Source organism: Haliaeetus albicilla, chromosome 13 (assembly GCF_947461875.1).
Source record: "Haliaeetus albicilla chromosome 13, bHalAlb1.1, whole genome shotgun sequence".
Classification (NCBI taxonomy): Eukaryota; Metazoa; Chordata; class Aves; order Accipitriformes; family Accipitridae; genus Haliaeetus; species Haliaeetus albicilla.
In genome coordinates, this window is record NC_091495.1 from 17,942,609 (window position 1) to 17,955,466 (window position 12,858).

General features: G+C 41.4%; 1 long non-coding RNA gene across 1 annotated transcript; it reads right to left on the minus strand.

Moving 5' to 3' along the window:
- Nucleotides 1-10,601: 10,601 nt before the first annotated feature.
- LOC138688605 (uncharacterized) lies at nucleotides 10,602-12,673 on the minus strand. Its single transcript, XR_011327490.1, has 2 exons — nucleotides 11,584-12,673; nucleotides 10,602-10,923 (listed from the first exon to the last, which is right to left on the minus strand). It is a non-coding gene; the product is annotated as an uncharacterized lncRNA (long non-coding RNA).
- Nucleotides 12,674-12,858: the final 185 nt, after the last annotated feature.

The window sequence follows — 12,858 nt, forward strand, 5'->3', positions numbered from 1 at the left end:
CTTACTGTAGGCCATAATATGATAGAGCCTCCAACTGCAGCAAGGTCTCCAGGAGTTGTATTACTGTGAATGCCTTCATTTGTATATCTCTTTCTTTTGCATTTGATAAATAAGCTATGCAATGAGAGAGATTTCCAGATGCAAGAAATTCTCTGAGAGCTTCCTTAATAGAAAAAGCATTTGATGCTTGAAAGAGCATAGTAACAAGTTGGCACTACATCTAAGCCTTTTATAACAGTTTAATTCACACCCTCTCTCCAAATGTAAATTAATCCATACTGGGAAATGTTGGAAATCTGAAGCAATGTATGTAATTTGGTACTAGTCTAGGGGTGGGGAAGGAAGAATAAAAGAAAATATCCTGCTCAAACCCTTTTATGAGCATTAAGCCATTTTTTTTAAGCCTTCTAGTCTTGAGGCTAATAGTGCTGCTAACCCCAACAATCAGAAACTGAGAGTCAGACCCCAAACTTCCATCTCCAGACCTGCTGAAAATTCCTCTAGTGCTTGAAACTTTACAGTTCATCTTTCCACCTTTTCTTCACAATCAGGAGGGCAAAAATTTTAATGAAACCAAACCAAGTTGGACTTATGAAATTATGACTCCAGAGCACAGATTTTTGTGGAAAAATAAACCTCTCTAGGTTCTTAATAAAAGCAATATGGTAGAAAAATATGATTCTTGCAAAAAAGAGCCTGCTATGTATGTATAGGAAAAAGACATGTTTCCATGTTTGGAAATGCTTTGAACAAAGCCATATTTGCATATTTGCACAGATATTTTCTAACACAGTTGCTTTTTTTTTTTTTTTTTTAAATTTTCCCCTCTAATGACAGCTCTTTAAAAATCAGGCCACTTCCCATTAAAATGTTCCCAGGCATACCATAGGAGAGCACAAAGGCTGGCATCCTGCAGTCAGTCAGATTGGTGGCAGGGCACTTGCATAAAAGCTGCCATTATCATAAGCACTCCTCTTCTGGTTCTGCTAGTGCTTTTTACATTTAACTCTTTTCCGTCCTCTTTTGAAAGGGTGGGTGGATCAGGCCCCTAATCCGGGAGCGCTCTGGGGGGTGAGTATATATTTGTATAGGTGATGCAAATGAGATTGAAGGTGTTTTGGTTACTGCAGATTACCATTTGAGAAATGCACGCCTTAGCAAACAGGACTGATTCACTATGGCTATAAGAGAAGTAAATTAATGAAGATAGCAATAATTTTGCAGTCCTTGTGTTAATGCAGCACTATTGCATGCAAACACACAAAACTGACTTCCACATAACTATGCTATGTCCAGCTCTACTGCCAGGAAAGAACTTGAGGTTTTTAACTTGGTCAAAATTGTCCATGATTTTGGAGTACTCTGTAAGGTCGTTCATAATTACGCAGTGTTACTACCTTAGGGGGAAGGTGGCCTATTTTACTTTTCTCTGATGTCTTTACTGTATGGACTGTTATTTCTGCAAATGCTTATGTCCCTAAGTTCCTGTCTGCCTCTTTGGGTTTCTTGTAGTCAGTAAGATACTAGAGATCCACACACAGGAAGCAGCAACTTCTTTATCTTTTCCAGCTAGAGGACAACACAAAGAGTGCAGTTCCTTGTCTGAAAACATTAACTAGAATTTTCTACTGGCTTTTCAGATAACCTGAAGCAGGGTGCCCAGTAAGGGAACTGGGATTTGTCTAAAGCCAACAGACAAATCTAGAACAACTCATCAAGCTTGAAATTAAAAAGATTTACAGCCATTACTCCCAGCATTTTCACAGTCATTCTAGTGAATTAATGGTAATTTTACTTACTTCTGGGAGAGGAAGGGGGCACAAACTGGCACATGTGAGAAGATGTCCAGTTTCATTTAAGAATTTGTGAATTCAAAAACAAGCCCATTTTGACTTGGGAAGAAACAGCTTTCTGAAAATATTTTGCCTGGTTCCAATCACACTTAATCACTGGTTGCCACAGAAATCTTCCTCAGGGGGGAGTGTTGGAGTTGTCTGTGCCCCAAATCCTTTTGTTCCTCTCTTGCACTGCTCAACAGCACAAAGGCCATGTAAAATTTATTTCTAAAGCAAGATCTGCTTTGTTTGGATTTGTCCACTGATCAAATTCAGACTCACAGAAGCTGATGTGACTGGGCTGACTCATGCCACCATTGAATTTTTTTCAGAGTCTACTACTGTAAGGCAAAGTCTATATCAGTTTTATCTCCTTGAGCTCTTGTTACTGCCCAGCATCAACTGTCACTTTCTGATGATGGTTTAATGGGTGGAAGGAGCAGTGAATTTGGTAGCAGTGCACTCATGCATATTCATGAATACATGAACTGCTGAGGTGTTTTGTCATTCCTAAGTTGGCATGATAATACCAGTTTTCCAATGGAAAACATTTCTTCATGTTACTCTTTAAAAATTTCATTTTAAATGTTTGAATTGATCTTTAAAACATTTTTTCTCTGCCCTCATCACCACAGCTTTTTCCAGCCATCCTGGGAGGAGGTTTTTCAGACTGTGGAAATGGAAGGTCAAGAAGGTTGCAGCCACCTTTAAGAGACGGCTGTGGTATATAGTTTACATCACAAGATGGAGGCGGCGAGAGGTGTGCATCCCATTTCCACTGACACCATTGATCCTTCACCCCTATTATCCTCATTACTGACAAATGTCAACATTACTGATGTGCCACAGCATTTCCATCCTGTTTTAGAGATGTAGAACTGAAAAATTAAGTGATGAGTTCATGGCTGAGTTTTGATAGACCTTGGACTAAAGGGTTAGATAACCTGTAGTCCTAGGTCAAAACTTCAGCTTCACTCTTATCTTTCATCTAAAACATAGCCCCACACTAGCTACTGTGAAGAAAATTAACTCTACCCCAGCCAAAACCAGCACAGTCATGTACCACACAAAGAGCCCACTAAGGTGCTTCTGAAAATCCAGCTGCTAAATGCGACAGTGATATCCACTGAGTATTTTGGGATAACTATGCTTTTTTCTTTCTTATTTTTTTTTTCAGAGAGATAGGAGCTGAACTCTGTTGAAAACAGGTGCAGTGTTTGTGGCTTCAAACAGTTACACATACATTTTTAAAAGCTAGTTTCTCTACGTATACCTGCTAAAGAAGCCTGCTCATCCTTAGCTCAGTGTTTTCTGACTGCCATTAAAGACAGAACCCATGAAAGCAATAAAGAAAATAGCAAACCAGTGGTGAACCCCACCACCAGTATAAAAGAGCCAGTCAGCAGGGAAATGTTCAAAACCAAATCGCCACCCCACACATAGCAAAAAACCCCCAGCCTACCACTCCCTCATGCATCTGGTCCTTACTAGAAACTTCAGGACTCCAGTAGCCTCAGATTTTTTTTCTCATCCTGAATCACAGACCAATGCTTTGCAAAGATGCTCAAGCTGTATTTTGAGGATGAAGGAAAGAGTGAATTTCAGGCCCTTAAAGCATCTTTCCTTCTTACTGACTTAATTAATGCAGAGTTAGGATTTCCTGGCAGTAGCTGGAGCCCTTATAAAATATCAGCTTCAGCAAAATTCAGACTTTCGAAAGCCAGGAAATACAGAGTTTAGGTCAACATTCAGGCAACCTTTATTTTTCCCTCCTGGGAGCTGGCAATAGGAATAGAGAACTGGCAGTATTTGCCGAGTTGAGTATTGCTGTGTTGAATGGTAGCAGACTTGGTAAACTATGATAGTAGGAAAGATGGGAGGCCATACCTCTCAGATGTGGCCACAGCCCCATCACTTCTGTGGGAGGGATCAAAAGAACAACATATATATATATATATATATACCCTGAGATATCTGTGTCCCTCTTTTCATGACTGAGTTCTGTACATTGAGTCAGCTCTGGGAGACAGAGACATTTTAGCCACTGGCACTTGGGTAAAGTAAAGTAGGGAAAATATTCTGTGGACTTAATAATATATATGTGACCAAATATTGATACCTGATGAGTAATGGGAAAGAAAAAAATTAATTATTATGGAATTGTTTCTAGGAAATTGTATCAGAGTATGCATGTAAAGGAAGGGTCACTGTAAATACAGCCCACTTCTCCAAAGAGAAGGTGTGCCTATGCTATAGTAGGTATATACTATGTTCTCTGAAAGACACTCACTGAAAAGGTGAATTATTTCCATTACAGATATATTGAGGCATTTCTATAAGTGTTGGAGTTAATATTGCTTTATTATCCTCTGTATTTCCTGGTTTCTCAGAGGTTTGAATTATGCTGAGCTTGACTTTATGGAAGCAAGTGAGCAATCTTAACCATATGTTAGCAAATCTTTCCAGCAAAGTAATGTTTTTAATAGGGACATATTTTTTGTAGATCTTAGAGGTTCTTCAGGTGCTTGTAGTTACTATTACAACAACGGCACTACTGAAATGAAGTAAAGGGAGCCCTGTGACTCTGTAGCCCTGTTCTCCATTGTTATATGGAAGGTCACCACTCACTGAAATATTTGGAAGGTAAGTTATTGACAGTGTGATGAGAGAATCCTCAGAAATTATGGTTGATTACAATAAACATCTAAGAAGAAAATTATGGGTCTCTCCTCCCTCCCCTTCATTTCCTATCAGGATATACATAACCCCACCTGAGAAAATTTCCAACATGGTTCTTCTCTTCCAGCCTTATTAAGCCATTAGCTTTTTAGAAACTATTAGCACTTAAAGAGTTTCTCTTTGCTCTCTGATACTCTGCTGCTGCAAGCATGCTTCACAGCAAGCCCCTCACAGCCCCATGCTCCCCTGTATATGCTAGATTCCCCAAGTCTGGATTTCTGTCCTCAGGTCTGCTTTTGAGTCCCTTCCAGCATTCTCCACATGCCAAATTACATGACAAGTTGTTGAAGAGGACAGCCAAGGAAGGACTCATCCTTTCCCTCCTATTGCAGGGTGGGTTTAGGTCCTAGAGCAGGACTGAGCGGAGGTACTGCGGGGTTCCCTGCCTTCCCATTCACTTCTCCCGTTCTCTGCCATCCACCCCCATTTCCCAGCATCCCATCCATCACCATTCTTTACCTCCACATGACACTAGACTTTACAAGGCACTTCACTAGGAAGCTGCTAACTGGCATGGGTTAAAATATGGCTACATTTTTCTGTGTGAAACACCCTCAAACCAAGAAAGGTGTTTATATCAGCATTTGGCTTTACAATTGAATCTTACAGTTATACAGAAGATTAACTAGTTTGGGGGCTTTCTTCTGTCTATTAAGCAGATCAAGAATCAGCTTCAAAGAAGCTGATGGAAGAAGTTCAGACTTCATGAAAATTCAAACCCAAATCCAGACTTCATCAAAGGTTGGGGAAAATCCAGAGGTCAGCTTTAGGCACAGATTCATGTGTAATAAGTGGAATTTAAAAAGGTGTTTTTTCATGTATATATGTTTAGAGCTGGAGGATTTCTTGGTTGGTTAGTTGTTTTTTGCATGGAAGGAAATATTACCAGATTTACCAGAATGAATCAGTAATAAATACTGGTAAGAACCAAGGGAAATAATTTGCATTGGAATTAGTACAGCTCAGTAAAAATGAGATTCAGAACACATAGGCCTTGCAATGATGACACCTATACTAGTAAATTAAACAAAGGCAGGGTATATTCTTGAATGCTAAGACTCAGCTGTCAGCACTGTGATATCCCTAGAACATTTCTGGGGGTAGTTTCAGGTGGAGCAACACCAGGATTCTCCCAGGGAACTTGCCAATGCCACGCAGAAGTCAGCTTTGACAAGGCACCAGTCCCAACAGGGTACGAGACATCAGTGTCATGGACATGGCCAGATTGTGCCTGCTGGTCCCAGAGCCATGGAATAGGCTCAGGCACAATTTAATTTAGTTGAAGGGTTACAGCTTGTGGCCTTTTTGGCTCCTCAAAGATTGCTTTCCTTTAGCTAAAATGAGAGATTGCTAAAGTTTTAATTTTGCCCTCCAAGAGCCACATCTGGGATAATCACAGGCGTGAGCAGCAACCTGAGACACAACACAGCAGTGATCCTGGTGCCCTCTGGAAATCTAGTGTACAGTGAAGTACACAACAGAAAAACTGTTATCTCACGGATTCATCGTACGATGCCCTTAGCATCCAGCAAGGCCAGTAGAACTGGAGGATGATTTGTAACAAACAAAAAGATGCTAAATTTTAACTTTCCAGAACTAGGCATTTCAGGGGATTAGTTTTGTTCCAAAATACACGGTGTCAGGAAGGAGTCGGTATTCCCTATGCAAATCCTATTCTGTTCCTGTAACAAGAATACTTCTTCTGATCTCTGGTATTGAGCCAAGGTTCAAGATCTTATTTCATTCCCCTTTTTGGTACACCGTAGTACATAACAGCCATGCCAGACTATACAGTCTTCAGCGCTGGAATGAGTCAGAGGTGTGCATTTCTTAGCAACCATGAAAGGGATATTCTTATACTGTGGGGATGTATGGAGCCATATAGGTAGCATCAACAGAGGATGTTAAGTGCTTAGAGGAAGTGTTTTGCTTGCTTAGTCCTCTATTCTGTGCCTGGGAATGGTGGTGACTGTAGCTGTACAAAAAGCCCACCATGATACAGATTTTATTTCCAACAAAATGTCTGGTGAGCTGCAAGTAATTGTCACCAGGTTGGCCTGAGGAAGATAATTGCTTCTTTTTGACACATAGCCCAGTGCTAAATAGCTGAGTAGTGATTTATTCTGTTCAGGCTCCTTCACTGAATAGGGAACAGCACCAAAAGAGTGCTAGCATCATTTATTTTATAGTTCAATTACTATAGCTTGAAATCCTAGATTTTTCAAGAAATCTGTGGGAGGTAGGTGCCCTAATCTCACCAAGTTTCCAAGGGATTTATTCTCTCCAGTGCTTAAGTGCTTGTATAGAAAACAGCAATATAGACTAGGCTAGACTAGACTAGACTAGAATATTTCAGTTGGAAGGGACCTACAATGATCATCTAGTCCAGATGCTGTTTTTGTTGGCCTGAATGAAACACAAGCTTAATTTTAGGCATGGGGCTGGGTCTGTGAGCTTCTCATATTTGAAACTAAGTGGCCTCTCAGAGGTTAACTGAATCAGACAGTTTTGTTCCTTTTTTGTTTGGCTATTTTTTCTTTTTTTCATATCTCTTCTACCCCTACTTTCCTATCCATCATTTCCTCATTCTTCCATCTCTCTCCATTTCCTGCAGCATCCTTCACCCTGCTTTGGCTTTGGCTCTCTTTTTTCCTTCCTTTCTCCTTCAGGAATCTTCTTTCCAACTGTAGTAAAGTAGTGTTATATTTCTTGTGTTCCTTAATTTCCTAGGAGGGGCTGGCAAATAGCATGCTAATGACTTTGGCAGCAAACACTAATTTGGGAGGTATTACAGGGGTCAGCTTGGGATAAATAACCCTAGAGAAATCAAGAAAAAGATTAAGTAAGATCTTAAAAAACTTATTTGGGGGAAACCAATCAAATTCACAGCTATTTCTTAGGACAGAGAAACCTGGAAAGCTGGGCATGTACCCATGGTTTGTATCAGCTCACTCACTCTCCTTTTTATGTGTTGTGCGCTAGTTGAATTCCTTCAGGGATTGGACCATAAACTCCACAGAAGATAAACTGTTTTCCACTCTATATTTGAGCAGTTCCTACTCAAATCAAACACTCGCCTTAATTAAGGACATGAGACCCTACTGTGATACAGTAGAATAATTATTAACAGTAGTGTGGTGATACAGCATTGCTGCAAAATTGGATGTATTCTTGGAACGTATATCTAAAAGACTTGCAGCTCAGAAGTGGACAGCACTTGTTGGGTGGTTATACTTGGATGATGCTGTTGAAAACTGGGCACTTCATTACTGAAAATAATGACAAACAAAGAGATTTCAAGGGAAAAAAGTTATTATGAGTTAGAAGGAAACATATTATCTTATCATAGCATGAGGGAGTGCATAAGATGTGCAGACGATGAAATTCACTTTTATGAACATTTTTGAGGTTTGTCTTTGTCCTAATTAGGAATGCAACTATTGAAATGCCTTAAAAAAAAACTTCTAGAAGAAAAATGAGGCTGATTGATTGAAATGTTTAATGATGTCACCTATCCATTTATGTTACACTATATTCTAACACTATGCTAACTTAAACTGAAACCATAGTGATTTAGAAAAGAAAATGTTTTTCTCTAAAAATATAAAAACTGGGTGCTTTGAAGCTGCCAGAACATCTTTCTGCTTTCCTTAAAACATTTTCATGGGATTCACATGATTTCAAAAAGTATTCACCTCAAAGGAGCTGCCTCTTCAGAGAAAAGGGTTCCACTGATGTGTTCTCTTTGACCATCTTTAAAGCTCCTGCACTACAGTATTAAGAAAAAGCACACAGAGTAGCGATTGTGACACTTTCCAGTGTCTAGTGCCAAATGTATTTTTAAAACATTGTACCTCATTCTCAGCGGTGGGCTTTAGTTTTGGTCCTGGTGCCACTGTTTTGTTACTGGCAAGCCATGTATAAAGTCCACTAAAGACTCCCATCTCAGTTACATCCATGCAAAAAGGAAGGAAATTATTTAGGGTGGTTAATAAAGTATCACAAGCTATAATAGCATAACAGAGTAAGATTAGACAATTCAAGAGACCTGCACAGAAGCTTTCCCTATAATGGACCACACTAGGTTGCTCCCTGAAGAGAACAACTGATGTTTCCCCTGCTTGTGACGTTCAGCCCCATTCTGGGAAGAGGACCCCTACAGGTACAGTAAAGAGCCAGTGTGCTCTAGCAATCAGATGACTACAGCAGATGACCTAAAATGTGTCATGCTGTTTTATTCTGATTTTATATACTGCATGCCTTTGCTTGGAGACTTCACCGTGTTCATGAAACATATCATGAGGGAAGCAAGCACACAGTTGAGACCCTTTAAATGGAGAGGAAATTAGTACCAGTGCTCTTGTAAATTATTAAAAAAATATTTGGGATAGACTAGAGACTGACATTCAGAAGGAATTGGATCTGCAGCTACTGAATTGCATATCCATTTCTGGCACATGGGAAACATGTGATTTGTTTCCTCTGTGTTAGCTGGGATACATAAACATTCTCTGCTTTACATAATCTGGGGTAGAGAAGCAAGACTGTAATGATCAGATTCATAAATTGTAAAAATGGTGTTCTCACCATGTATAACAACAGTAAATCATTCTGACTGAAAGCCAGGCTTGTGTTATGTCCATTCAGGTGTTACCTTCTGCTGCTTAGAGACAGGTCTGCTTGAAAATGAGAGATTGATTGGTCTGAAAGACAATATGCTGCAAACAGGGCATTCAGATGACATTGCCCTTTTCACTGACTTTCCCAAAGACTTAACATTCCTTATAAGTCTAAAAGTTTTTTTAGAGAATCATAAACCAAGGCTCCAATCTTTCACAGAGAGGGATGCCTAAAAAAATGAATCCTCCAGTGAACTTTTGTGGGACTAATTTGAGTGTTTTTCACACATCACTTTGAGGTTTGGCTGGGACCTGGCATTTTTAGGGGTGTTTCTTCAAATATTGGCTACTCCCATGAAGTCATTTCACCTAACACAGGAAGATGTCCACCTCTGTAGTGAGAAGCATGGCCACTCTCTAGCCATGCACACCGATGTGGTGATGAAGTGAGGCACTGTGGCCTGTCTGGCAGGGTGATCAAGAAGATTTGGACAGAGAAATGCTGGAGTGTACTCACAACACAGAGTGGCAGCACAATTGATGAAAATAACCATATTGTGTAAATTCTGAGGTTAAATTTAGACACATGTTAATAATTGAGACGGACAGATTTATCTTTTCAAAATGTGTTGAGTTTAGATGATTAAAAACACTTATTCCCTGGTTCCATAGACCAAACAGGTCTTTTGCTGCTTACTAAGGTCTGGCTCCATCACTTCCATTTTTCCTGCTGCTGGTAATTTCATATTAAGGACTTTGCAATTCTTTTTCATGGTCCCACTACATGTTCTCACTTTCAGAAGTCTGTATACCCCAGAAATTGCTTCCAAGAAATGTTTATCTTCTGTTGTCTAGCTGCACGGTCATCTATGGGGTTTCACTGGGCTTGTGTCCTCATAGGCCTCCCACCATTTATTACACCTTCTTCTCTACACACTTTCCTCCATTACTGACCTAAACTATTTGGAACAGGCCTGATTTCTAAGGGTAATCTAGCTGTATTTCTTCCTTCTAGTGAATGCTCAGCCTCATATATATAAGGAGGCCTTACAGAAGTCCTACAAAGCAAAATTTTAATTCCTAAAATAAAAAAATGGACTGTTTAGCACTCAGATGTGATGCTGAAGTAACTGTTCAGTGCATAAGCTAGAACTAGTCTCAGACTGTCCTTAGAAATTAAATTTTTTGTGAAAAATTAGATTTCTCTGAATGGTTTTTCATTTCCTAACAACTTTACAGTAAACAATGAGAAATAAAAATACATTTTAAATATCAATAAGATGATAAGGGTTTCCTTTTAACATTTAATACCAGTTTATTTTACTACTTTATGAAAGAAGTTAGGGAAAAATGGTTAGATTTAGTGTCTTTAATAAAAATATTTAAAATAACATTTGCCACAGGTAGGTAATTATTTTAACACTTTTCAATAGGCTTGTACTGCTGAAAAATGGAAGTGTACTACACAGATCAGATTGTTAATCTATCTGAAAGAAGGATGTGATTCCTGGTAAGGTATTCATTGTGCCAAGACACAGCTGAGTTGAATTCGTCCACCAAGCCATGTCACTTGACACCAGCAGAGGCTCTAACACATTCTTAGGGAGCTGCTGAAGTTCAGAAAATTTTAAGAGAAGAAATCAACTTCCAGGAAGTCTCAGTGAGTGTATTCTCCTTATTGTTGCACCCTCCTTATTGAACTGCTGTGGGTGCTTGCTCGAAAACAACATCTGCAAAGGGTGAAAAAACAAGCACAGGAAGTATGCTGTGGATGAAACCACCCGAGCACTTACAGTCCTATGCCCCTATGGGTGATTCCACAGAGCCATATTGGCTGTGGGGCTTGTGTGAGGTTTTATGAGGTCTCACTCCTGCAGCTATGCGACTCCCCATGGCTGCGCGACTGGCCAGGCTGGTGAGGAGAGTCGAGGCGAGTGTTTCAGTTTACCAGTTCCATATCTTCATTTTCTCTAAATATTTAATGCAGAATAATTGGACATCCATTGTCTGAGAGAGATGGGGAACTGGATGAATAATTTGGCTGAGATTGTGTAAGTTCAAAATGATGATTACAGGATTTGAGAAGCAACACTAGCAATTAAGCAAACAGCAGACAGGAGGAAGTGTACTTCCCATTGATTGCGCAGGCAGCCTGGGGTGCTGTTGCCCAGGGGTGCAGGTGTTGGGTGCTCCTGAACGTATGCATGGGCAAGTACAACACAAAGGAAGTGGATGTCACCTGAGCCACTGAGTATTTGCACGCTTTCAACAACCTCATGGGTATCTGGGAACGTCTAACCTCAGGTAGGCTGAGTAAGATCACTGTAAAGCAGTTTTCCTGGACCTAGTCCCAAAACCCATCCCAAAATAGCTGCTCGTGCAGGACATACCTGCTCATTAGGCAAAGTTGCTCTCTGGGAGACCTGTGTGCCGAGTCCTGCACTGGCTGCCAGCTGACTTCTCAGTAAATCCATCTTTCTTTTATAGCTGGCATTTTAAGAGGGCTGAGGAAATACCTCCTGGGACAGCCTCTGTCTGCTCGTGGGTTTGGGTTGATGCTCTCTGGATGAATCAGGAGGAGATTGCAGCAGCGCAGGCTTGGATGTCCTGCTTTCCCCTTCTGTGGTCTGGAGGCATGAAAGTTTGATTGACTAAGCTGAAAAGCTTGCAAAGTAATAACTTTTCTATTTTGTCGTGATTTGAAAATATGTTTTATTGAATATTCAGATAAGCTTTGTGCAATGTGGGATTTGCATTTATTTTCTCCCTCAAGCATGTCAGATCAAATAGAAACACAAACTATACGACACAGAGGTCTCCTCGTGGTTTGCACTGCTGTGTGCCGTCTTTTGTCGTAATTGGATAGGGCTTATAGCATAAATCTGCAAAAAAATACCAGCTAAAAGGCAATTGTTTCCTGTCTGACTCTAAGTGTATTTCACACCATTTGAAAATGTGAAGTTGGAAGCAGCTTGCTAGGGTGAAAGCCTAGTGTCACTGAATGGTGGGACTTTTGACTTTGAGATGAGCGGGAACACGATTTCACTCATTTTTCATGCAGTATCTGATCTCTTTAGCTCTTGTCCTCTGGTCCTTCATCCTTTCAAACGGCTACTCAAGGCTGTTGAAACCACACGCGTTGGTGTTCTTAAACACACGGCCACTCTTGACTTTCAGACCCAAAGACAATAAGCTCAGTGCAGAAAAAAAATCCTTTCTCGTCCCGTTGATTATTTTCATACTGACGCAGTTACGGGCTAACGCCAGAGGATGCGACCGAAGTTTCCTTTGCACGTAGCGGGCGATGGGGGGGGGAGTGTGGGGGCCTGTGGGGGGCGGGGGGTCAGCGCAGGAGACTTCACGAGCCCCCGCTGCTCTCTCGGGGCAGGAGCTGCCCGCAGCGCCCGAGTAACTTGCGGAGCGTGCCTGCGCCCGGGCAAGAGCTGGGTGTTGCTGTGCATGCGTGTGCGGGCGGCGGGGCCGGGGCCAGCGGCCGCTCACGCACACCGGCTCCAGCCCCGCAGCCGCGGCGACCGCCCGCCCGCCTCGCCCCGCCGCCAGCCCACGCGTGGGCCTCCGCCCCGCGGGGGGGGGGGGGGCCGCTCCCCGCCTCCGCCCGGCCACGCGCCCGGGCGGGCGCTTCCCCTGCGCGGCGCGGCCGCGGC